This window comes from Dendrobates tinctorius, unplaced genomic scaffold, assembly GCF_039654945.1.
Source record: "Dendrobates tinctorius isolate UK_male_01 unplaced genomic scaffold, ASM3965494v1 ptg000211l, whole genome shotgun sequence".
NCBI classification, from domain to species: Eukaryota; Metazoa; Chordata; class Amphibia; order Anura; family Dendrobatidae; genus Dendrobates; species Dendrobates tinctorius.
The window spans coordinates 13,171,674-13,198,849 of record NW_027361878.1 but is presented as its reverse complement, the minus strand read 5'-3'; the positions used below and the strand labels follow the sequence as shown (position 1 = coordinate 13,198,849).

General features: G+C 46.5%; 1 long non-coding RNA gene across 1 annotated transcript in view; it reads left to right on the top strand.

Annotated features, from left to right (window-relative positions):
* Positions 1-21,823, top strand: part of LOC141058161 (uncharacterized) — a 54,331-nt gene extending 32,508 nt beyond the window's left edge. Inside the window, exon 3 of the long non-coding RNA XR_012222107.1 lies at positions 21,057-21,823. This is a non-coding gene — a long non-coding RNA (uncharacterized lncRNA). The remainder of the gene's footprint in view (positions 1-21,056) is intronic.
* Positions 21,824-27,176: the final 5,353 nt, after the last annotated feature.

Here is a 27,176-nt window from a genome sequence, read left to right as displayed (position 1 = left end):
TTGAAAATTATACAATCTCTCAATAAAAATTGAATGTTTGAAAAAAAAAACTTGTGGGAAAAGTGAGAAATAGAATATTTATTTTTTTCTGCAGATACCAACAAATTAAACAAAGTTTTAAAGATAAAGTATATAGTGATCATACGTAGTTGTTATTTTTTTCAAACTACCACTAACAAATTGTGTTCCTTAGCTTCATACAAAATGGTTGTGACTAGAGTTGAGCGAAACGGGTCGAAAAATTTCAAAAGTCGCCGACTTTTGGCAAAGTCGAGGTTCATGAAATGAAACCCGACCCTAGGATGAGGTCGGCCACGAGGTCGGCGACTTACGCGCCAAAGTCGCGTTTCAAAAGTTTGTTTTGCGCTCTTTTTCAGCCAATCAGGATCCACGGACACTGTGGGCAACGTGATGACATAGGCACGGGTCACCACCATCTTTCAGAAGGGCATGCAAGTGATTGGCTTGCTTTGGTGGGCGTCACAGGGGGTATAAAAGGGCGTGCACGCCGACCGCCATCTTACTTCTGCCGATCTTAGCATAGGGAGAGGTTGCTGCTGATTCTGTAGGGAGAGCATTAGGCAGGGAAGAAGAAAAAAAAACTGCTTCTGCTGCTAGCGATTTTGCCTGTACAACACACCAGTCACTGTGTGTGCAGTGCAAGGGGAGGCTATATAGTGGTGTATCAGTGGTGTTGGTTGTTGGGCTGCCTTCTAAGGCTTCCTGACATTCCTGCATTGCTGTTTACCCACTGCTCCGCAAACTGCTTTTTTAAAAGCAATCCCAATTTTTTTTTTTGTCCTGCTGAGAAGAAAAAAAAACTGCTTCTGCTGCTAGCGATTTGGCCTGCACAACACACCAGTCACTGTGTGTGCAGTGCAAGGGGAGGCTATATTGTGGTGTATCAGTGGTGTTGGTTGTTGGGCTGCCTTTTAAGGCTTCCTGACAGGCTGGCATTGCTGTTTACCCACTGCTCTGCAAACTGCTTTGTTAAAAGCAATCCAATCTCCCTTATCCTCTAGTCACTTTTGTCACAGCTGTGCCATCGAGCCTGTGACATAGCGCTCAGATATCAGTGGGCCTCACACAATCCAAAAGTGTCCAGTGTCCACAAGTGTCTGCAGAAATTCAAAATCTCCCTTATCCTCTCGTCACTTTTGTCACAGCTGTGCCATCGAGCCTGTCACATAGCGCTCAGATATCAGTGGGCCTCACACAATCCAAAAGTGTCCAGTGTCCACAAGTGTCTGCAGAAATTCAAAATCTCCTTTATCCTCTCGTCACTTTTGTCACAGCTGTGCCATCGAGCCTGTCACATAGCGCTCAGATATCAGTGGGCCTCACACAATCCAAAAGTGTCCAGTGTCCACAAGTTTGTGCAGAAATTCAAAATCTCCCTTATCCTCTCGTCACTTTTGTCACAGCTGTGCCATCGAGCCTGTCACATAGCGCTCAGATATCAGTGGGCCTCACACAATCCAAAAGTGTCCAGTGTCCACAAGTGTCTGCAGAAATTCAAAATCTCCCTTATCCTCTCGTCACTTTTGTCACAGCTGTGCCATCGAGCCTGTCACATAGCGCTTAGATATCAGTGGGCCTCACACAATCCAAAAGTGTCCAGTGTCCACAAGTGTGTGCAGAAATTCAAAATCTCCCTTATCCTCTCGTCACTTTTGTCACAGCTGTGCCATCGAGCCTGTCACATAGCGCTCAGATATCAGTGGGCCTCACACAATCCAAAAGTGTCCAGTGTCCACAAGTGTCTGCAGAAATTCAAAATCTCCCTTATCCTCTCGTCACTTTTGTCACAGCTGTGCCATCGAGCCTGTCACATAGCGCTCAGATATCAGTGGGCCTCACACAATCCAAAAGTGTCCAGTGTCCACAAGTGTGTGCAGAAATTCAAAATCTCCCTTATCCTCTCGTCACTTTTGTCACAGCTGTGCCATCGAGCCTGTGACATAGCGCTCAGATATCAGTGGGCCTCACACAATCCAAAAGTGTCCAGTGTCCACAAGTGTCTGCAGAAATTCAAAATCTCCCTTATCCTCTAGTCACTTTGGTCACAGCTGTGCCATCGAGCCTGTCACCTAGTGCTCAGATATCAGTGGGCCTCACACAATCCAAAAGTGTCCAGTGTCCACAAGTGTCTGCAGAAATTCAAAATCTCCCTTATCCTCTAGTCACTTTGGTCACAGCTGTGCCATCGAGCCTGTCACATAGCGCTCAGATATTCATTGGGCCTCACACAATCCAAAAGTGTCCAGTGTCCACAAGTGTGTGCAGAAATTCAAAATCTCCCTTATCCTCTAGTCACTTTGGTCACAGCTGTGCCATCGAGCCTGTCACATAGCGCTCAGATATTCATTGGGCCTCACACAATCCAAAAGTGTCCAGTGTCCACAAGTGTCTGCAGAAATTCAAAATCTCCCCTGTCCTATAGACACCTTGTACCTTGTTTTACATTACTATATAGTTTGTTGGATTTTGTCTACATTTCTACCAAAAATGAGGAAGGCTGGTGGAAGAGGCCGTGGAATTGGGCGGGGGTTGGCAGCTGGTAATGATGGTGTTGGTGGTGGATCTGATGGTAGTGACAAGAGCAAAATAGGACCGAATGCAGGAGGTGTTGAGCCTGCGTCATCGTCTGGCTACATAAGGCCTCAAACGCTTAGTTTTCTAGGAGTTGGCAAACCGCTTTTAAAGCCAGAGCATCAGGAAAAAGTTTTGTCTTACATTGCTGACTCAGCCTCCAGCTCTATCGCCTCCTCTTCTTCAGTTGTAAAAAGTAAAAGCACTGAGTCGTCATTGGAGGCTCATGTTCATGAACCACACCTTTCCTTGTGTCCTTCACCCCAACCAAGATTGAAGGATGACGCAGGCCATACTACTGATTACTCCATGGAGCTGTTTTCACATACCATGCCTGGATTATCAAGTCAAATGGTGAATTACCCAGGCCAAGATGAATCTGACATGGAGTGCACTGATGCACAGCCGCTGATGGATGATTCTGCTGGTACATTCACTCAGAGCACTACATTGTCCTCACAGTGTACAGAGCCAGATTCTGACCCTGATGAGACTCAGGTGCCCCTTCCCGCACACTATACCATCATACACGGTGACACAGAGGAAGGTGCACATGACATAGAAGAGGAGGTGATGGATGACCCAGTTGTTGACCCAGATTGGCATCCATTGGGGGAAGAGGGTGCTGCTTCCAATAGATCAGATGAGGAGCATCCACAGCAGACATCGACATCGCAACAGCTGTTATCTGGCAGGCCCGGAGCACTCCAAAGACAGGTTCCAAACATCAAAAGAGTTGCTTGTCCAGAGGGTCAAAAGATCACAGCGTGCTAGGCCGCAAAATGTCTGCCAAAGTAGGAAGAGTGCAGTGTGGCACTTTTTTGAGCAAAATCCTCATGATCAGGCCAAGGTTATCTGTAAGAAGTGCGCAAAGACCTTTAGCCGAGGGAAAAATCTGAAAAATTTGAATACCAGTTGCATGCTTAGACATTTAACCAGCATGCACTTGCAAGCGTGGACACAACACCAAACCTCAAGTGCCACATGTGCAACTGATCACAACGAAGGTAGTCAGCAACGCTACATTGTTTCCCCCACTGTAAGCCCACCGGTTAGCACAGCAGCAAATGTTGAGGTGTCGTTGCAAGGCCACAGCAGTCAGGGAATCCCACTGTTATATCAACGAAAGACTGATTCTAGGCCATCAGAAGGAACACCAACTCCATCACCATCATCAACCCTCTCTCAGTCCACCCTGTCCACCGCTACTTCCACCATATGCAGCTCTCAAGTCCAGCTCACCCTCCCAGACACTATGAGTAGGTCAAGAAAGTACTCAGTCTCTCATCCGCGTACACTGGGTTTGAACGCCCACATTGCCAAACTAATCTCGTTTGAGATGATGCCCTTTCGGTTGGTGGAAAGCACAGCTTTCCGCGAACTCATGGCCTATGCAGTACCACGCTATGACCTACCCAGTCGCCACTTCTTCTCTCGCAAAGCCATCCCAGCCCTCCACCATCATGTGAAAGACCGCATTGTCCATGCACTCAAGCAGTCAGTGAGCGGAAAGGTGCACCTCACAACTGATGCATGGTCCAGTCGGCATGGCCAGGGCCGTTACGTGTCCATCACTGCGCACTGGGTTAATGTGGTGGATGCAGGGTCCACAGGGGACAGCGGTGGTGGGACAGTGCTGCCTAGCCCACGGTATAGGAAACAGTTGGCTGTAGGCGTTCGACCCTCCTCCTCCTCCTCCAGAAGCGAAAGCTCGTCCACAGAGCGCAGTCGTACGAGCACTCCATCTGCAGCTGCCACTGTTGCACACGAGGTGTCCCCCTATCGAGCAGCTAGTGGAAAGCGTCAGCAGGCTGTGTTGCAGATGATGTGTTTGGACGACAGACACACCGCCGAGGTGCTGGCCGAGTACTTTCAGCGACAAACTGAGTCATGGCTGGGCAGTGTACATCTTGAGGCAGGCAAGGTAGTTAGTGATAACGGCCGTAATTTTGTGGCAGCCATAGCCCTTTCAAAACTCAGCCACATACCTTGCTTGGCTCACACCTTGAACCTGGTGGTGCAGTGCTTCCTCAAAAATTATCTGGAGTTAACAGCCCTGCTCCATAAGGTGCGAAGACTGTGCGCGCACATCCGCCGGTCGCCTGTACACTCCGTTCGTATGCAGAAGCTGCAGCGATTGCTCCACCTTCCCAACCACCGCCTCATTATCGACATTGCAACAAGGTGGAACTCCACCCTGCACATGGTGGAGCGGCTGTGCGAGGAGAGGCAGGTCATAATGCATTTGTGGGAGGATACACGGCCAGGCACTTTGAGAGCAGACATGGAGTTGACAGGAGTGCAGTGGTCGAAGCTGAAAGACCTCTGTAAAGTCCTTCAGTGTTTTGAGGAATGCACACGGCTGGTAAGCGCAGACGACGCCATCCTAAGCATGAGCATCCCACTTATGCGTCTGCTCATGCAAACTTTGATGCACCTTAAGGAGCAGGCGTCTGCAGCCAATGTTGACGAGGAGGAATAGGTGGAGGGAATCGTTGATGACATTCAGCCATTGTCTGCTCAGGGACCTCTCCTGGACGAGTTGGAGGAAGACGAGGAGGAGGAGGATGATGATGGGGATGATTACTTAGGGGAGGAGGATGCATCTCGTGGGGCAAGTGAAAATGTTGGCGTGGCAAGGTCTGGTACAGGGTTTGTGCGTGACTGGAGGGATGTGGATTTGCCAGAAAGTGCTCCTCCAACCAGCACTCGCAGTGCATCATTGACACCGGGAACATTGGCCCACATGTCAAATTATGCCTTGCAGATCCTAAAAAGTGACCCCCGCATTGCCAAAATGATGAACGATGACGACTACTGGTTGGCCAGCATCCTGGATCCACGCTATAAAGGCAAATTACAAAACATCATGCCACAGGAGAACCTTGACCTAATATTTGCTAATAAACAAGCAACTCTGGTAAATCGGTTGCTTGAGGCATTCCCAGCACACAGCAGCGGTGATGGTTCTCACACGAGCCGTACGGGCAGGGGGCAGCTTGGCAGAGGTGTTCGTGGTGCACACAGCAGAAGTGGCGTTGGAGACAGGGGTTTCATGACAATTTTGTGGACTGATTTTTCAAGTACCGCTCACACAACTGGTAATACAGCATCGATGGAAAGTGACAGGAGACAGCAGTTGTCAACTATGGTTACAAACTACTTTTCCTCCCATATCGATGTTCTCCCACACAGGTCATTCCCCTTTGACTATTGGGCCGCTAAACTGGACACCTGGCCTGAATTGGCACAATATGCCTTACAGGAGCTCGCTTGCCCAGCTGCAAGTGTGCTATCGGAAAGAGTCTTCAGTGCAGCTGGATCAATCCTGACAGAAAAAAGGACCCGTCTGTCAACCCAAAATGTGGATGATCTAACCTTCATTAAAATGAACCATGCATGGGTTTCCAAGGATTTTGTTCCACCTTCCCCTGATGACACATAGGGTGACAGAAAAATGGCTTGCTTTGGTCCACCTCTTCCTGGGACTTGACCTATTTCGCCTTTTGCATCAGCTGAATGTCCAACATCAACATATGCCACTTTCTAAAACTCCCTAACTGTGCTGCCTCCCCCCCCATGGCCGGGTCACCACCTAGCGCACGACACCGTGCGAGTGCCGTTGCCCTGGACAGGTGGGTAGGCCGACTCTTGGGCGCGGGCACTGGCACAGGGTCGCTCATAGTGCAATCAGATGTCTCTGACGGTGGTGGTGCACACCCGCCGTCAGACACACCGCCGTACTATGAGGGGCCCAGTGCCAGTACCGACGCCCACGAGTGGGCCCCCCTTGCTTGGGCGGGCCCCAGCATTTGCAATCTTTACCTCTCCCTGCTCCTCCGCTGTGTAGTCTGGGCCGTCAAATCCATACTGTGCCTGACACCGTCTGAGCCTGCCTCCTGATGTATAGACATATCTTTTGAATGTGTACGCTATCCATACATGTTATCCGGGGATACGGTACCCTTTCTCACCTTTGTGCAATCACTTGCAAGCCATACTGGGCCTAACACCGTCTGAGCCTGCCTCCTGATGTATAGACATATCTTTTGAATGTGTACGCTATCCATACATGTTATCCGGGGATACGGTACCCTTTCTCACCTTTGTGCAATCACTTGCAAGCCATACTGGGCCTAACACCGTCTGAGCCTGCCTCCTGATGTGTAGACATATCTTTTGAATGTGTACGCTATCCATACATGTTATCCGGGGATACGGTACCCTTTCTCACCTTTGTGCAATCACTTGCAAGCCATACTGGGCCTAACACCGTCTGAGCCTGCCTCCTGATGTATACAGTCATGGCCAAAAGTTTTGAGAATGACACAAATATTAATTTTTACAAAGTCTGCTGCTTCATTTTTTCTAATGGCAATTTGCATATACTCCAGAATGTTATAAAGAGTGATCAGCTTAACAGCAATTACTTGCAAAGTCAATATTTGCCTAGAAAATGAACTAAATCCCCCAAAACACATTTCAACATCATTGCAGCCCTGCCTTAAAAGGACCAGCTAACATCGTTTCAGTGATTGCTCCATTAACACAGGTGTGGGTGTTGATGAGGACAGGGCTGGAGATCAATCTGTCATGATTAAGTAAGAATGACACCACTGGACACTTTAAAAGGAGGCTGGTGCTTGGCATCATTGTTTCTCTTCTGTTAACAATGGTTATCTCTAAAGAAACACGTGCAGTCATCATTGCACTGCACAAAAATGGCCTAACAGGGCAGAGTATCGCAGCTAGAAAGATTGCATCTCAGTCAACAATCTATCGCATCATCAAGAACTTCAAGGAGAGAGGTTCCCTTGTTCCAAAAAGGCTCCATGGCGCCCAAGAAAGACCAGCAAGAGCCAGGACCATTTCTTAAAAGTGTTTCAGCTGCGGGATCGGGCTACCAGCAGTGCAGAGCTTGCTCAGGAATGGCAGCAGGCAGGTGTGAGTGCATCTGCACGCACTGTGAGGCGGAGACTCTTGGAGCAAGGCCTGGTCTCAAGGAGGGCAGCAAAGAAGCCACTTATCTCCAGAAAAAACATCATGGACAGACTGATATTCTGCAAGAGGTACAGGGAGTGGACTGCTGAGGACTGGGGTAAAGTCATTTTCTCTGATGAATCCCCTTTTCGATTGTTTGGGACATCTGGAAAACGGCTTATTCGGAGAAGACCAGGTGAGCGCTACCACCAGTCTTGTCTCATGCCAACTGTCAAGCATCCTGAAACCATTCATGTGTGGGGTTGCTTTTCAGCCAAGGGAATGAGCTCTCTCTCAGTCTTGCCTAAAAACACAGCCATGAATAAAGAATGGTACCAGAATGTCCTCCAAGAGCAACTTCTCCCAACCGTCCAAGAGCAGTTTGGCGATCAACAATGCCTTTTTCAACATGATGGAGCACCTTGGCATAAAGCAAAGGTAATAACTAAATGGCTCAGGGAACAAAACATAGAGATTTTGGGACCATGGCCTGGAAACTCCCCAGATCTTAATCCCATTGAGAACTTGTGGTCAATCATCAAGAGACGGGTGGACAAACAAAAGCCTTCAAATTCAGATAAAATAAAAGCATTGATTTTGCAAGAATGGACTGCTATCAGTCAGGATTTGATCCAGAAGTTGATTGAGAGCATGCCAGGGAGAATTGCTGAGGTCCTGAAGAAGAAGGGTCAACACTGCAAATATTGACTTGCTGCATCAACTCATTCTAACTGTCAATATAACCTTTTGCTACTTATAATATGATTGCAATTATATTTCTGTATGTGATAAAAACATCTGACAAACACACATAAAAACCAGAGGCCAGCAGATCACGTGAAAATATAATATTTGTGTCATTCTCAAAACTTTTGGCCATGACTGTAGACATATCTTTTGAATGTGTACGCTATCCATACATGTTATCCGGGGATACGGTACCCTTTCTCACCTTTGTGCAATCACTTGCAAACCATACTGGGCCTAACACCATCTGAGCCTGCCTCCTGATGTATAGACATATCTTTTGAATGTGTACGCTATCCATACATGTTATCCTGGGATACGGTACCCTTTCTCACCTTTGTGCAATCACGTGTAATCCATACTGGGCGTGAGAACGGCTGGCGAGCTGTTAAGCAAGCTACAGCACCTGTGGTTTGCACACGTAAGTTTTTCATTTTTTCAGGAATGACGGTTAGGCCTAATTCCGGAACTGCGGTTGACCTGCATTTACTGGGAAATCATCGTTCGCGAGTAATAATTGTAATCAGTGATCCCCATCACTAACGTTGTTCAGCGGGTTATCTGCACCTGTAAGCGACAAACGCTGGCCTTTTCAGTGTAGCGCACATGCAGCCACGGACATGTAATGGCATGACACACCAGTTATTGGCCAATCTCATGTGCCAGAGCCTCACGTGTCCCTCTAGTAAGCCGGACTCGGACCGCGGGGCATGACGGAGTCTCGTTCGTTAACGGAATTAAGCTTGCAATGTGTGCATCTGTTCTGTAGCTGGCATGGTTGAGGTTGCCCGTGTTGAGTCAAATTACGCCGTAGGCTCCACTCCTGGTGGTGCCCTTCTGGACATTCCTTTAAGGTTCAGCTTTGCAACCATACTGCCCACGTAAAACAAACACTTTGCCTTCATGAACGCTGTTTGGAGGGTCATGACTCGGGGGAATAACGCCACCCAATCAGTTAACCTGCTAGAGAGATCCTTCGTTGCTCCCAAGCATGACATCACACTCCCTAGGAGGAAGGTAATGCCACTGTGGCGACCGTACTCCTGGGGGCGACACAAGTGCACTGATGCCCAGCCACTGCTCGATGAATCTGCTGGTACATTGACCCAGACCACTACATTCCCCTCGCACGCTACACGGCCTGAATCTGACCCTGATGAAAGTCAGGTTACCCTTCCCATATACAGTTCCATCTTACACGGTGACAAAGAGGAAGCTGCAGATGAAAGTGCAGGTTCGGCCCACCCGCCATCAGACACACCACCGTACTATCAGGGGCCCTGTGCCAGTGCCGTCGCCAACGAGTGGGCCCCCCCCTGCTTGCTCAGGATCACAGCACTTGCAAGGTTGAAATACTGTGCAGTGAGATGGAAGATGGGGACGACGAGGAGTCCAGACTAGTACAGGGATTCCCTAGCGAGGAGACTTATTTGATTGTTTTCAATGTTGGGACAGCAATTTTTGGGGAGCACTATACTCTGGAGAATGATAGATGGGGCACACCATACACTGGAACATTCCAAAGGTGGACATCAGACACTGGAGCAGCATTTACAGGGCCCATTATAGACTAGAGCATTAGAAATGGGGCCCATTATGTTTGGAGCATTATTTGGGCCCATAAGACAGTGGAGCTTCATCCATGGGGACCAACATATACTGTAGCATTATGTGGAGAGCATCATATACTGTTTCAAACATTATATGGGACCAATGATTCTGTATGGAGAAATAGATGGGCCTCGTCATGAGATGTAAAAAGTGAAGTATTTTTCATTGTACTATACCGCTATTTCTCTGCCGTATCGGAGCATGATGAGTTGTGGTATGTGTTAAAGGGGCGCTCTTTCGCCCAGGGCACATGAAAACCTGGAGCCAGCCCTACCCCCCCACAACTTTAGCCAAATAACCCCCATTTTTCAGTGCGTAACTTGTATTATGAAGTTAATTAAGGTTGACCAGCTTAAGTAAGAAGAATTGATGCTTTTGGCATTCAAATGAGCACTGTAGGTGTGTTTCCTGTCCTCCTCTCACTGCCGACTTTTATTCCCCATTGACTTACATTGGGTTTCGTGTTTCGGGACGACCTCGACTTTTCCCTATAAACGGCCGATCTTGCTCGACCCGACTTTTGGAAAAGTCGGGTTTCACGAAACGAAACTCGACCATAAAAAACCAAAAGTCGCTCAACTCTAGTGAGCTGTATTGCAGGTTGTGAGTTCAGAAGCAGATGACATAGGTACAGAGATACATTGCTATATACAATTTATCTCTATGTTCCTATATTGTGCAGTTGAAGAAAATATATATTTTTTCATATAAAATAAAAATAAATATAACTCAGAAAATGCCAATTTCTTTAATCTGATCCCCCCTCCTACAGTATTTTTTCACTTTAATGACCAGACCACTCCTGGGTAGGTTCACCACTGTATCATATTTACTCCATTTGTGGATGATGGCTCTCTCGGTGGTTCGCTGGAGTCTTTAGTAATGGCTTTATATCCTTTTCCAGACTGATAGATCTGAATTTATTTTGCATCTCATTTGTTCATGTATTTCTTCGGAGCGCAGCATGATGTCTACCTTTTGAGGATCATTTTATCTACTTCACTTTGTCAGGCAGGTCCTATTTAAATGATTTTTTTTATTGAGAACAGGTGTGGCAGTAATCAGGCCTGGGTGTGGCTAGGGAAACTGAACTTTGCATCTGTATCTGTACTTGTTCCTGCCTTGCTGCTGTAATTCTCTGAATTTCCCCATGGTGGGACGATTAAAGGATTATCTCTCTCTCTTTGCTTTTCAAAGATGTGACAAACCACAGTTAAAACAAAGTAGGGGACAATCACTTTCGCTCAGGGCCCTGTATTTTTCCCCCCATTAACAATAAAGACCTTCATTTACAAATTAAATTTTGTGTTTACTTGTGCTATCTTTGTCAAATATTTTAATTGTTACTCTGAAACATTTAAGTATGACAAACATGCAAAAGAGTAAAAAACCAGGAGGGGCAAAAACTTTTTCACATCAGTGTACAGTACCAGGCCACACAGATCTTTATATGAAGTATGTACCCAACACATCTCCTGTATATACAGTAATAGTCCCCCACGAGTAATGACTTAAAATACAATGACCAGCTTTCTACTCTACTTTCTGTAGCACTTTGAGGCATGGCAGGCATAATGTAGGAATGTCATCACATGTGGTCTGAGGCACGGCTGGCACAATATAGCAATGTTCTCACATGAGGTCTGATGCCTGAGGGGTACAACCTAGTAATGTCCTCATGTGTGCTCTGATGCACGGCGGGTACAATCTAATAATGTCCTCACGTGTGGTCTGATGCACGGCGGGTACAATCTAATAATGTCCTCACGTGTGGTCTGAGGCACAGCAGGCACAATCTAATAATGGCCTCACATGTGGTTTGAGGCACAATCTAGTAATGGACTCACGTATGGTTTGAGGCACTGGGTCGCCATCCCAGGGCTGTGGGGTACTCGGTACCGGGCCCGATGGGCTTCAATGGGAGTTGTCATGGAAGCTGGGACCCGGCCCGTGGCCCTTGGCGCCCATTGTATAAAAGGGGGGTAAAGTTCAGTGTGATTAGAGTTTATGAATATATGAGTCGTGAGTCGTGACGCCACCTGTGGTGTTCGGCAATGGATGATGTTAAGCCGACGCTGCAGACAGATCCTCTGGGACAGATGGTGTGGTGCAACAGTGATGGTATAGCCCTCCACAAGCAGGGCTGTAGTCCCAGGGCAGAGTTGGTGAAGTGACACTGAGATGGTGTAGTGTCAGGTGGGTCGCCCTCCCAAGGCTGTGGTGTACTCGGTACCGGGCCGGTGTCGGCGGGATGTGTCACAGCAGCGGTGACCCGGTCCGTGGCCTTGGGCGCCCAATTAATGGGGGAAATTGAATGGTAGAATATAGTGAATGGAATAGTTTGTGATGCCACCTGTGGTGTTCGGCAAGTGAGATGTTAGGCCGACGCTGCATGCAGATCCTTTGGGGCTGGTGGTGTGTTGCAGCCAAGATGGTGAAGCTCCCCACAGGTGGAGTTGTAGCCCCAGGGCAGTGTAGATGTAGGGGAAGAGGAGAGGCACAAGCGGTGTAGAAGCTGGTCCCCAGATGTAGCGGTGCTGGGTGCGTTGGCGCAAGAATGAATGGAGGACACCGGGGCTTGTAGTTCCAAAGCTTTACTCACAGTCTGTAGTACACACAGGTGCCTGCCTCTGTGCCGTGTCCTCCGGGTCAGGGACTCAGTCAACCTCCAGGCAAGATGGAATGCTCCCTTCCAACGCTCCGCCAACATGTACCTTTCTGAACGTCTCCTCTTATAGCGCCTTTAAGTCTGAAGATCTCCTAGTACTGAGTTACACTGGAGTTCCTCCTGACAGATGTTCCCAAGAACTCTACTTGTACGGCAGACATCTGTAGCCTGCTTCGGGGACTCCTCACTCCTGAGTCCCGGCTCACTATCAGAGTTACCGTTGTGCCCCAAGTCTTAGATGGGAGTAGTGCATTTACAGCCCACTACTCCACCGGTGTTGACTGCAGGACCATTAGCATCCATACAACCTCGGGGACCGGGCCCCGGCCTTGCGCTTAGAACTTCTGTGCAGGGTTCTCTCCTAACCCACGTCCTCTGTTCCCTTTTACTCCTTCGTTTCGTACTAATCTCTCTCTCCTATGGAAGATCATATTTCAGTTCAATGTCTTTCTCCTTTCCTTTCCTGTGCCAGCTGGCCCAGATCACTGAGGCAGTCGCAGCACTCCTTCCTCCATCCCTCTTCCAGGGATCCCCACTCCTCTCCGAGTGGCTTCCTTCCTCAGACTCTCCTGTCTGACTCCTCTGTCAGACTGACCTGTAATTCTAAACCTCCCCGCTCTTTTATGTATTCTCAACTCCACCCACCTCCCAGCACGTTTAGTGTTCCAAGCAGGGAACCACCAAAGGTGCTCTGCTACGCTCTAAGCAAAGAGCCGCAATGTGGGTTTGCTGAACTACTCTGTTGTGTGGGGTGTGAGTGTTGGAGCATGGTCAGGAGTTCCCACCTTACCTGGATGGTGGGGTACCACACCTCAGGAGGAGCTGCAGTACCTCTGTGGCGACTGAGCCTCAGGGGTGCCACATACAGTATATCTACAATAATAAATACCTGACAGGAGCCCATACAGTTTGTATCTACAATAATATATACCTGACAGCAGCCCATATAGTCTATATCTACAATAATAAATACCTGACAGCAGCCCATACAGTCTATATCTACAATAATATATACCTGACAGCAGCCCATACAGTCTATATCTACAATAATATATACCTGACAGCAGCCCATATAGTCTATATCTACAATAATAAATACCTGACAGGAGCTCGTACGGACTGTATCTACAATAATATATACAGTACCTGACAGGAGCACATACAGTGTATATTTACATTAATATATACCTGACAGGAGCCCATACAGTCTGTATCTACAGTAATATATAAGTGACAGGAGCCATACAGTCTATATCTACAATAATATATACCTGACAGGAGTACATACAGTCTATATCTACAATAATATATACCTGAGAGGAGCCTGTACAGTCTGTATCTACAGTAATATATACATGACAGTAGCCCGTACAGTCTATATCTACAATAATATATACCTGACAGGAGCCCATACAGTCTGTATCTACAATACTATATACCTGACAGGAGCCCGTACAGTCTATATCTACAATAATATATACCTGACAGCAGCCCATACAGTCTATATCTACAATAATATATACCTGACAGGAGCCCATACTGTCTATATCTACAATAATATATACCTAAACAAGAAACACAGAGACCCCAACCACCTGGGTCTAAGGGAAGCCTATGAAACCATACAAAGGCAGTACAAAACCATCCTCAGGAGGAAGAAGCAGAGTTACAGCTCCACCAAACTTAACCAACTCCAAGATGCCCTCCAAGACAACTCCTTCTAGGAACTATTGAACCACATAGGCACAAAAGACCAGAAAAATAACATCCATATCCAAAATGGCAACATCTGGCTCCAGTACTTCAGAGACCTCTATAAAGACATCCCGAAGGAAGAACTAAGCCAAGAACACGAAAGCATAATGGCAAAACTAAAAGCGATGGAGGAAAAAGTAAAAAACTTCCAAAACCCCGTGGATTCACCTATTACATTACAGGAAGTAGCAGAGAGAATCTCTTCCATGAGATGTAGAAAAGCCGGTGGCCTGGATGGAATCCTACCAGAAATGCTGAAGTACAGCCCACCAGAAATACAGGCCGCAATGGTTAAACTCTTCAATATTGTGCTAAGTGCCGGCTACTTCCCTCATACCTGGAACCAAGGCCTCATCATACCCATCCACAAGAATGGGGACAGGTATGACCCAGCCAACTACAGAGGAATATGTGTCAGCAGCAACCTGGGAACAATGTTCAACAGCATCCTGAACAAGAGGATCCTGAGTTTCCTCACTGAGCGCAACGTCCTCAGCAAAAACCAAGCAGGGTTCATGCCAAACCACCGCACTACCGACCACATCTACACCATGCACAGCCTCATTCAGAGACACGTCCACAATACAAAGAACGGGAAGATATACGCCTGTTTCGTGGACTTTAAAAAGGCCTTTGATTCGGTGTGGCACCCAGGCTTATTCCTGAAACTAAGGAGAGCGGAAAAGACCTACGATGTTATCAAAAGCTCCTACACCGAGAACCTCTGCATCGTGAGTGTGAACGGCAGAAGAACGGCCTATTTCCAGCAGAGCCATGGAGTCAGACAAGGCTGCAACCTAAGCCCAACGCTCATCAACATTTACATCAACGAGCAGGCTACCGCTCTGGAATCTTCCACAGCACCAGGTTTCACCCTCCACGATGCGCAGGTGAAATTCCTGCTGTATGCAGATGACCTGCTGCTTCTGTCACCAACCGAGAAAGGCCTCCAAGACAACCTGAAAATCTTAGAGAAATTCAGCTCCACCTGGGCACTACCGGTCAACCTAAAGAAAACCAACATCATGGTGTTCCAGAAGAGAAAGAGAAAATCAGAACAGCACCCTTCATTTGTCCTCAACAACTGCGCCCTTACAGGAATGAACAAATATACCTACCTGGGCCTAGAGATTCACCGGTCAGGGAGCTTCAAACAAGCCATAGAGACCCTGAAAGACAAGGCCTGCAAAACCTTCTATGCCATCCGAAGGAAACTCTACCATCTGAAGCCACCAGTGAGTGTCTGGTTAAAAATCTTCGAATCTATCATCACCCCAATCCTCCTGTATGGCAGTGAAGTCTGGGGTCCTCACACCTACCCAGACTGGTCAAGGTGGGATTCAAGCCCAACAGAAATATTCCACCTGGAATTCTGCAAGCACCTTCTTCAAGTCCATCGGAGCACCTCCAACAGTGCTTGCCGGGCTGAGCTGGGCAGATTCCCTCTACACCTAACTTTTCTAAAGAGGACACTGTCATTCAGGGCACACTTACGTAGGAGCAATCCAAGATCCCATCACCATAAAGCCCTGACACATGTAGGTGAAACCGAAAAACCAGGACCCTCGGAACAGCCCACCCAAACCCAACCTGACCAGACACTAATCACAACAACCTGACAAAAGCCAGAATCAGAAAGATGGTAGACGAAGGCCTGGAGAGGTACGTAAGTGGCTGGAAGAACAACATCATCAGCTCACAGAAACTGACCATGTACCGGATTCTACAGATAGACTACAGACTGGCCCCATACCTGGAGAAACTCCCGGACCCCGGAGACCGCAAGATCCTGAGCCGGTATAGACTCAGTGCCCACAGTCTGGCCATCGAATCGGGCTGACACAGGCAGAGCTACAAGCCCAGGGAGGAAAGACTGTGCCAACACCGTGACCAGGAGGCCCTGGAGGATGAGACCCACTTCCTGCTATACTGCCCCAAATACTCAGCAGTGAGGGACACTCACTTCAGGAGACTCTCACATCTCTTCCCGGATTTCATCACCATGAAGGAGGAAGAGAAAACATATTCTGCTGGGGGAAGAAGAGAGAGCAGTGGAGATAGCAGCGCAATATGTGAGCGAATGTCATAGACAGCGAGAAAGAGAACTATGATATGCCATGGACTTCTATGGCCCCCACCCTGGATCTGCCCCATGCCCCCCATTCACCTTCCCTATGCCGTGGACTTCTATAGCCCCACCCTGGATCTGCCCCATCCCCCCATCCACCTTCCCTATGCCATGGACTTCTCTAGCCCCATCCGGGATCTGCCCCATCCACCTTTCCTACAGCCCCTACCCAACATCCCTACAGTCCCTATCCCTATTCCCTTTTGTACACTTGCTTTGGCAAAACTAATGTGTATTTAGTCCTGCCAATAAAGCTTCTTTGAATTTGAATTTTATTTGACTGTACGGGCTCCTGTCAGGTATATATTATTGTAGATATAGACTGTACTGGCTAGACTGTACTGGCTTGTACAGCTTGTTTGAAGCTCCCTGACCGGTGAATCTCTAGGCCCAGGTAGGTATATTTGTCCGTTCCTGTAGGGGCGCAGTTGTTGAGGACAAATGAAGGGTGCTGGTCTGATTTTCTCTTTCTCTTCTGGAACACCATGATGTTGGTTTTCTTTAGTTTGACTGGTAGTGCCCAGGTGGAGCTGAATTTCTCTAAGATTTTCAGGTTGTCTTGGAGGCCTTTCTCGGTTGGTGACAGAAGAAGGTCATCTGCATACAGCAGGAATTTCACCTGCGCATCATGGAGGGTGAGACCTGGTGCTGTGGAAGATTCCAGAGCGGTGGCCAGCTCGTTGATGTAAACGTTGAAGAGCGTAGGACTTAGGCTGCGTTTGTGGGGAGACTATGAAGGCGCTGATATTTGCCAGGTTCATATCTGTAATGGCATAATCTACTGCACTCCTTCCTACATGGGAGTTTAGTGTACACCTCCCTAAAGAGTCTCCTTTGGTTCGTCCATTAAGAATATGAAGTCCTAAACTTCTACATATGTTCAGGAGCTTTTTACCACTTTTGTTGACTGTACTGTCGTAGCTGTTTCTCTCTGTGAGTACTGAGTCTTGGCCTTCATTTTCTGCTCCAAATATGAAGATGTTCCCACCCGTGGTCAGGAAGTCGTTTTCTCTCCCTGTTCTTGCATTGAGGTCTCCAAAGATGAGAAATGTGCCCAGGGCCTGATATTGGGTGGCTTCTCTTTGTAAGATCTCAAAGCAGTCTGAATTGAAGTAGGGTGACTCTGGTGGTGTTATATAGGTAGCACAGAGATGGACATCAGACTGAAAGGTGAGGATGGAGCTGCTGATCCTGATCCATATGTGGCTGCCTCCTCTCTTCACCGGTTTGATGTACTGGTGAAGCTCCTCTTTACAGGGCTGCCACTAGGAAGTTTGGGGCCCCATACTGGTAAAATTTTCAGGGCCCCCTTGAGACTCCGTCCAGGCTCCACCCAGGCCCACCTCCACCCCCTCGAACTGTCCACAGTCCCACTGCTCTCTTTTGGAAAAACTCCACTGCTCACCAATCACACATTAACAGTTCCCATCACCAGATCACACATATATCCGACAGCTTTTGCTTTGGCCAAAATATTTTTTTAAGCCGCCACCATAACAGGGTAGACTCTTTTGGCCAGGCCCTAGTCTACTGTAACCTATTAAATATTTGTTAAAATATGCCATACAATTTAGGTATATTTTAATTTTTTTTTCAATTTTTAAAATAACCAATAATATCACATACAAGGAACAACTACCGCTACACCATGTCCAGACCACATATTACCACCACATAGTGACCTATAATACCACATACAAGGAACAAATACCGCCACACCATGACCAGACCACATATTACTACCACAGTGACCGAATAATATCACATACAAGGAACAAATACCACCGCACCATGACCAGACCACATATTACCACCACAAAGTGACCAAATAATAGCACATACAAGCGACAAATACCACCACATCATGCCCAGACAACATATTACCACCACATGGTGACTGAATACTACTATACTGATCAATAATAAAAGAACATAATAATGTCATCATAAGTGGCATTATACACAGAAGATATGTACTTAGTATTTAGTGTATGCGTACCGGTAATATAGTAATCAATGACATTTTACACAGGAGCTCTGTATATAATGTACAGGTAACACAGTGATCACTGGTGACATTATACACAGGACCTCTGTATATACAGTATAGTATACGGTGTATAGTGTCAGTGTATAGGTAACACATTAACTCACCAGTGACGTCTCTAGGTGAAGTCCTTCATCCTTGCTTTTCATCTTTCATCCAGCACAGATCGCCATCACGTCTTCCAGCCAGGGCTCGTCTCTGCAGGAAATAACACAGTTATCTAAAGCTCGGCTTGCAGAACTCGTTACTTATTTTTTCCCAACTTCTACAATACATCACATGAAGAAAAAAAGGCGACATAGTATCACTCTACACAGTAACTGGACCACCCCACCATTTAAAACAGTATACTCAAAAAATAAATACATCACTGCAGTAATAATATCCCTTAATTAGCCCCATATGGTAATATTATCCCCAATCCTGACCCCCGTGTGTCTCATTCCTGGCTTCAGCCATGTTCTCCCATCCCACTCTCATGAGTATCCATTCTGCCCCATATGATCTCCCAATTCTGCCCCATATGATCTCCCCATCCTGCCCCATGATCCTGTGCGATCTGTCTCCAATCATGCCCCATATCTCCATTCTGCCCCGTGTCTCGCATTCTGCCTCATGTGGGGACAGAACAGATAGCACACTGATGGTAAAACCGGACACACGGATGGCACACTGATGGTAAAAATGGACACACGAATGGCACACTGATGGGAAAAACGGACACACGTATGACACATTGATGGTAAAAATGGACACACGTATGACACACTGATGGGGAAATGGACACACGGATGACACACTGATGGTGAAAATGGACACATGGATGACACACTGATGGTACAAATGGACACACGGATCACACATTGATGGTAAAAACTGACACACGGATGGCACACTGATGGTAAAACCGGACACACGGATGACACACTGATGGTAAGAATAGATTCACGTATGACACACTGATGGTAAAAATGGACACACGGATGACACACTGATGGAAAGAATAGATTCACGGATGACACACTGATGGTAAAAATGGACACACGGATGACACACTGATGGTAAAAACGGACACACGGATGACACACTGATGGTAAAAATGGACACATGGATGACACACTGATGGTACAAATGGACACACGGATCACACACTGATGGTAAAACTGACACACGGATGGCACACTGATGGTAAAACCGGACACACGGATGACACACTGATGGTTAAAATGGAAACACAGATGACACAGTGATGGTAAAAACGGACACATGGATGACACACTGATGGTAAAAATGGATACACGGAAGACACACTGATGGGAAAAACGGACACACGGATGACACACTGATGGTGAAAACGGACACACGGATGACACACTGATGGTAAAAACGGACACACGGATGACACACTGATGGTAAAAATGGATACAGGGATGACACACTGATGGTAAAAATGGACACATTGATGACACACTCATGGTAAAAACGGACACACGGATTACACACTGATGGTAAAAATGGACACATGGATGACACACTGATTGGAAAAATGGACACACGGATAACACACTGATGGTTAAACCAGACACATGGATGACACACTGATGGTAAAAATGGAAACACAGATGACACAGTGATGGTAAAAACAGAGACACGGATGGCACACTGATGGTAAAAATGGAAACACAGATGACACACTGATGGTAAAAACGGACACATGGAAGACACACTGATGGGAAAAATGGACACACAGATGACACACTGATGGTGAAAACGGACACACGGATAACACATTGATGGTAAAAATGGACACACGGATGACACACTGAGGGTAAAAATGGAAACAGAGGTGACACAGTGATGGTAAAACCGGACACACAGAAGACACACTGATGGGAAAAATGGACACACGGATGACAAACTGATGGTGAAAATGGACACACAGATGGCACACTGATGGTGAAAATGGACACACAGATGGCACACTGATGGTGAAAATGGACACAAGGATGGCACACTGATGGGAACAATGGACACACGGTTGGCACACTGATGGGAAAAACGGACACACGTATGACACATTGATGGTAAAAATGGACACACGTATGACACACTGATGGAAATGGACACACGGATGACACACTGATGGTGAAAATGGATACATGAATGACACAGTGAGGGTAAAAATGGACAAAAGGATGACACACTGATGGGAACAATGGACACACGGTTTGCACACTGATGGGAAAAACGGACACACGGATGACACACTGAGGGTTAAACCGAACACACGGATGGCACACTGATGGTAAAAACGGACACACGGATGACACACTGATGGGAAAAATGGACACACGGCTGACACATGGATTCAGAACACCGATGACACCGGTCCCATTTTCCCAGTACGGGTGTGTGAATGAGGCCTTTCTTTTAGGATTAGACTGTGACATTTATACCGCCTGTATGATATACTGCGCTCACCATCGTCCTAAACGCCTTATTGAAGCCATTTGTGCTTCCAATTCCAGAGTTGGGCGAAGCCACGCATTTCACGACAGCGTGCATCCCATTCCGGCAGGCAGGCTTGAACGCCTTTGGAGAAACTTGGACTTTGCAGTTCGCCAGATGAGGTCCTGACCCTGAGCAGATCACTTTGTGGATCCAGAACATCTTCCTCTGACTTTACATCTTCAACCTAAAGAGATCAGATTGGTATATTGAGTAAAACACAAGACGACATGTCCCAAGACGGCGGCCCCCGCTGCTTCCCCTCCGTGTTAGCAATTCTGCTTGCTGTCACTGAACTGAACCATTCCTGTGCACCCAACCAAGTCCTTTCACGCAACGTCGCTGTGTTACAATGTATTTGCGCAGGTAAGAGACCTTTTGTTGATGGACTTAGGGATTTCCAGCACGGATACATTACAAGCGTCAAGAGTGTTTCCATTCACTGACAACCAACCGAGTTTCTGAAAAAAAAAATGCCGATTATAATTGATTGGGAAAACATTTTTTATGCGTTTCCCAGGCCTTAAAGGTACTTTCATTTGAGTGAATTCACTACACCCAATGACATAAAAAAAAATTTAAAAGTTTTTACCTGGACTTTGGTGCTTTAATCTTCATATTCCAGAGTTTCCTGTGATAATAAATAAGAATCAGCGTAATTATGTCGAGATGAGTTTGTAATCAGCAACTGTGCTCTGCATAGGCTGCAACCAATATAGAAAAGCTGTTAGTATGAAGTGAGCTTTGTTATCTCAGTTACTGCCTATGTGGAGTGCAGTTCACTAAAAAGTGCATGAAACCCAAAAACATCACAGAGAAAAAGTACCCTATAGCTTATTGGTCACATCCATACTATTAGATCAGATGAGCTGCCCAGCCCTCTATAAGTGCACCACAAATACGCAAGTCTTATCTGTGTGTATTTAGAATACCATTCGATCATGAACTGTCGGTGTGAGTGGTTGTATTATCAGTATTTTGCACCTGCGCTGCCTCCACCTTTTATCATAGCGGCTTTCTGCATCTTGCAGTGCAGAACTATGACCAGGTATCTGCAGAGCGCAGCAACCGATAAACTCATCATCACGACTACTATGCTCTGCACCTGTAGCAAATGAGATGACAACGGCTGCACTGTGCTCTGCCCACAGACTCTCATCTCACTTGTTATTTTTTGAGAGGAGAGATAGAGACTTGCTGGGGGAGCTGTCTTGAATTTGAAAAAGTGATCCCTATAAAAAAAATTAATAAACTAAGTTTTTTAAAACTTTTTGTAACCTTAAGTAGAGTTAGGGTTAAGACTAGGGTTAGCACTAGAGTTAGGGCTAGAGTTAAGGCTAGGACTAGATTTGGGAAACAAAAAGCACCTGTGAAGGCTTCCTAAGTGTTTACAAAGGTCCCTTAGTCTGTGTCAGTAGTTCCACAATCATGGGGAAGACTGCGGACCTGACAGATGTCCAGAAGACAGTCATTGACACACTCCACAAGGAGGGTAAGCCACAAAAGTTCACTGCTAAAGAAGCCGGATGTTCACAGAGTGCGTTATCCAAGAATAATAATGGAAAGTTGAGTGGAAGGAAAAAGTGTGGTGGAAAAAGGTGCACAAGCAACCGGGATAACCGCAGCCTTGAAAGGATTGTTAAGAAATGGTCACTCAAAAATTTGGGGGAGATTCACAAGGAGTGGACTGCTGCTGGAGTCATTGCTTCAAGAGCCACCACACACAGACGTATCCAGGACAAGGGCTACAAGTGTCGCATTCCATGTGTCAAGCCACTCATGACTAGTGTTGAGCATTCCGATACCGCAAGTATCGGGTATCGGCCGATACTTGCTGTATCGGAATTCCGATACCGACTTCCGATATTTTTTCAATATCGGAATTCGGCATCGGAATCGGAAGTTCAAAGTTGATTGACAGCCTGACGTCATCATGATGCGCGGTGTGTGCGCATCATGATGCGCCGTCATTTCGGGCCTTCCGGGGGTCTCTGCCGGCCTGCCGGGGGGCTGTGTGGACTGCCCGGGGTCTGTGCCGGCCTGCCGGGGGGCTGTGCCGGCCTGCCGGTGGTCTGTGCACCCTGTGGGGGTCTGTACCGGCCTGCCGGGGGGCTGTGCCGGCCTGCCGGTGGTCTGTGCACCCTGTGGGGGTCTGTACCGGCCTGCCGGGGGGCTGTGCCGGCCTGCCGGGGGGCTGTGCCGGCCTGCCGGGGGGCTGTGCTGATGTCCGGGGGTCTGTGCAAGCATCGTCCGATGGGACAACAAGTCCCATCTGGCGATGCCTGCTACCATGACAGTGATTGACACATTAGCCAATGATGGGACAGTAGTAGTCCCATCATCCGGCTAATGTGTTAAATGTTAAAAAAAAAAAAAAAAAATACTACATACATACTACATACATACTACATGCATGCTACATACATACTACATGCTACATACATACTACATATATACTACATGCATGCTACATACATACTACATGCTACATACATACTACATGCTACATACATACTACATATATACTACATACATACTACATACATGCTACATACATGCTACATACATACTGCATGCTACATACATACTACATACATACTACATACATACTACATACATACTACATGCATGCTACATACATACTACATACATACTACATACATACTACATGCATGCTACATACATACTACATGCTACATACATACCACATACATACATGCTACATACATACCACATACATACTACATACATACTACATGCTACATACATACTGCATATATACTACATGCATGCTACATGCTACATACATACCACATACATACTACATACATGCTACATACATACTACATACATACTACATACATACTACATACATACTACATGCATGCTACATACATACTACATGCATACTACATGCATGCTACATACATACTACATGCATGCTACATGCATGCTACATACATACTACATGCTAGCTACATGCATGCTACATACATACTACATGCTACATACATACCACATACATACTACATACATACTACATACATACTACATGCTACATACATACTACATATATACTACATGCATGCTACATACAGACTACATGCTACATACATACCACATACATACTACATACATGCTACATGCTACATACATACTACATATATACTACATGCATGCTACATACATACTACATATATACTACATGCATGCTACATACATACTGCATGCTACATGCATGCTACATACATACTACATACATACTACATGCTACATACATACCACATATATACTACATACATACAATACATTCATACAATACATACATAGACATACAGTACATATAACATAGAGTAACATACTTACCAATACTTGTCACATTGTTCCCCGAAGCCATTGTCTTTTCCGGAATAAATATTAACATAACAAACCACAAAAATACTCACCCACGATCCGAAGCAGTCCACGAGTGTGTCCCACGACGATCTTGGGTAGAGAACTGCAGCATCAGATGATGCTGCCGTTCTCTACGGGCTGCAGGAATCCAATGACGGAAGGTAGGTATCCTTCCGCACTGTATTCCTCCGCCACTTAAAAAAAAAAAAAGTCCCTAGTCTCACTTTATGCCATTGCTGCATGGGAAATTCCCACACAGCAATGGCATAAAGTGAGACTAGGGACTTTTTTTTTTTTTAAGTGGCGGAGGAATACAGTGCGGAAGGATACCTACCTTCCGTCATTGGATTCCTGCAGCCCGTAGAGAACGGCAGCATCAGCTGATGCTGCAGTTCTCTACCCAAGATCGTCGTGGGACACACTCGTGGACTGCTTCGGATCGTGGGTGAGTATTTTTGTGGTTTGTTATGTTAATATTTATTCCGGAAAAGACAATGGCTTCGGGGAACAATGTGACAAGTATTGGTAAGTATGTTACTCTATGTTATATGTACTGTATGTCTATGTATGTATTGTATGAATGTATTGTATGTATGTAGTATATATGTGGTATGTATGTAGCATGTAGTATGTATGTAGTATGTATGTAGCATGCATATAGCATGCAGTATGTATGTAGCATGCATGTAGTATATATGTAGTATGTATGTGGTATGTATGTAGCATGTAGTATGTATGTAGCATGCATGTAGTATGTATGTAGTATGTATGTAGCATGCATGTAGTATATATGTAGTATGTATGTAGCATGTAGTATGTAGCATGCATGTAGTATATATGATGTATGTATGTAGCATGTAGTTTGTATGTAGCATGCATGTAGTATATATGTAGTATGTAGCATGTAGTATGTATGTAGCATGCATGTAGTATGTATGTAGCATGCATGTAGTATGTATGTGGTATGTATGTAGCATGTAGTATGTATGTAGCATGCATGTAGTATATATGTTATGTATGTAGCATGTAGCATGCATGTAGCATGCATGTAGTATGTATGTAGTATGTATGTAGTATGCATGTAGTATGTATGTAGTATATATGTGGTATGTATGTAGCATGCGGTATGTATGTAGCATGCAGTATGTATGTAGCATGCATGTAGTATATATGTAGTATGTATGTAGTATATATGTAGTATGTATGTTGCATGTAGTATTTATGTAGTATGAATGTAGCATGTATGTAGTATGTAGTATGAATGTAGCATGTATGTAGTATGCATGTTGTATGTATGTAGCATGTATGTAGCATGTAATTTTTTTTTTTTTTTTTTACATTCAACACATTAGCCGGATGATGGGACTACTACTGTCCCATCATTGGCTAATGTGTCAATCACTGTCATGGTAGCAGGCATCGCCCGATGGGACTTGTAGTCCCATCGGACGATGCCTGCACAGACCCCCGAAGCCTGCACAGACCACCGGCAGGCCGGCACAGCCCCCCGGCAGGCCGGCACAGCCCCCCGGAGCCTGCATAGACCACCGGCAGGCCGGCACAGCCCCCCGGCAGGCCGGCACAGCCCCCCGGAGCCTGCACAGCCCCCCGGCAGGCCGGCACAGCCCACCGGAGCCTGCACAGACCACCGGCAGGCCGGCTCAGCCCCCCGGCAGGCCGGCACAGACCACCGGAGCCTGCACAGACCCCCTGGCAGGCCGGCACAGCCCCCCGAAAGGCCCGTACAGACCCCAGAGAGGCTGTACAAGGCAAAAACAGGGTTTTTCTTATTCCGATACCGGAAGTCCCATAGACTTGAATGGGACTTCCGGTATCGGAATCGGCGATACCGATACTTTTTTTAAAGATCGGCCGATCCATTCCGATCCGATACTTTGAAGTATCGGACGGTATCGCTCAACTCTACTCATGACCAATAGACAATGCCAGAAGCGTCTTACCTGGGCCAAGGAGAAAAAGAACTCTTACCTGGGCCAAGGAGAAAAAGAACTGGACTGTTGTCAGTGATCCAAGATGTTGTTTTCAGATTAAAGTAAATTTTGCATTTCATTTGGAAATCAAGGTCCCAGAGTCTGGAGGAAGAGTGGAGAGGCCACAATCCAAGCTGCTTAAGGTCTAGTGTGAAGTTTCCAGTGTAACAAAGTGCAGGTGTTGGGTATGTCACCATGGAACAGACGGAATAACAGTTAAAGGGGAGTTTATTTACAGGAATTAACACTGGCAATATAACAGTGCGAGTATTAGAAGTGTGAAATGAGTTCTCAGACAGGCAAACAGTATAAACAGTAATAAACGGTATTTCCTGAAATGAACTTAACAGTCATCTATAGTCTCTGTGAACTCTTTGGTCTTTAATAATACCCAGCCGGGGTCTCAGGGGTTACTGCAGGAGTCTGAAGGGGTACAAGGCAAACGGAGTCCCCCCTGCTCTGAGTCCTTTGCTCCAACACTACAGTCTCTCCCGGGAAGTGAAGCTCCGTCTACAATAAAGTCTCTCCACAGGAATCAGGGGCTCTGCAATAACACCGTGGGTACCAGGGCTTCGCACGTGGGTCACTGTCTCTGTACTGGCCACCATCTTTGTACGGGCCGCTGTCTCTGCACGGGCCACTGTCTCTGTATGGGGGTCAGGACACACCTCTGCTGTCACCGCAGACTCCGGTTCCACGTACTCACAAGATGCAGTCTTTCTGTACAGATCCCCATATGGATCCTCTGAAAGG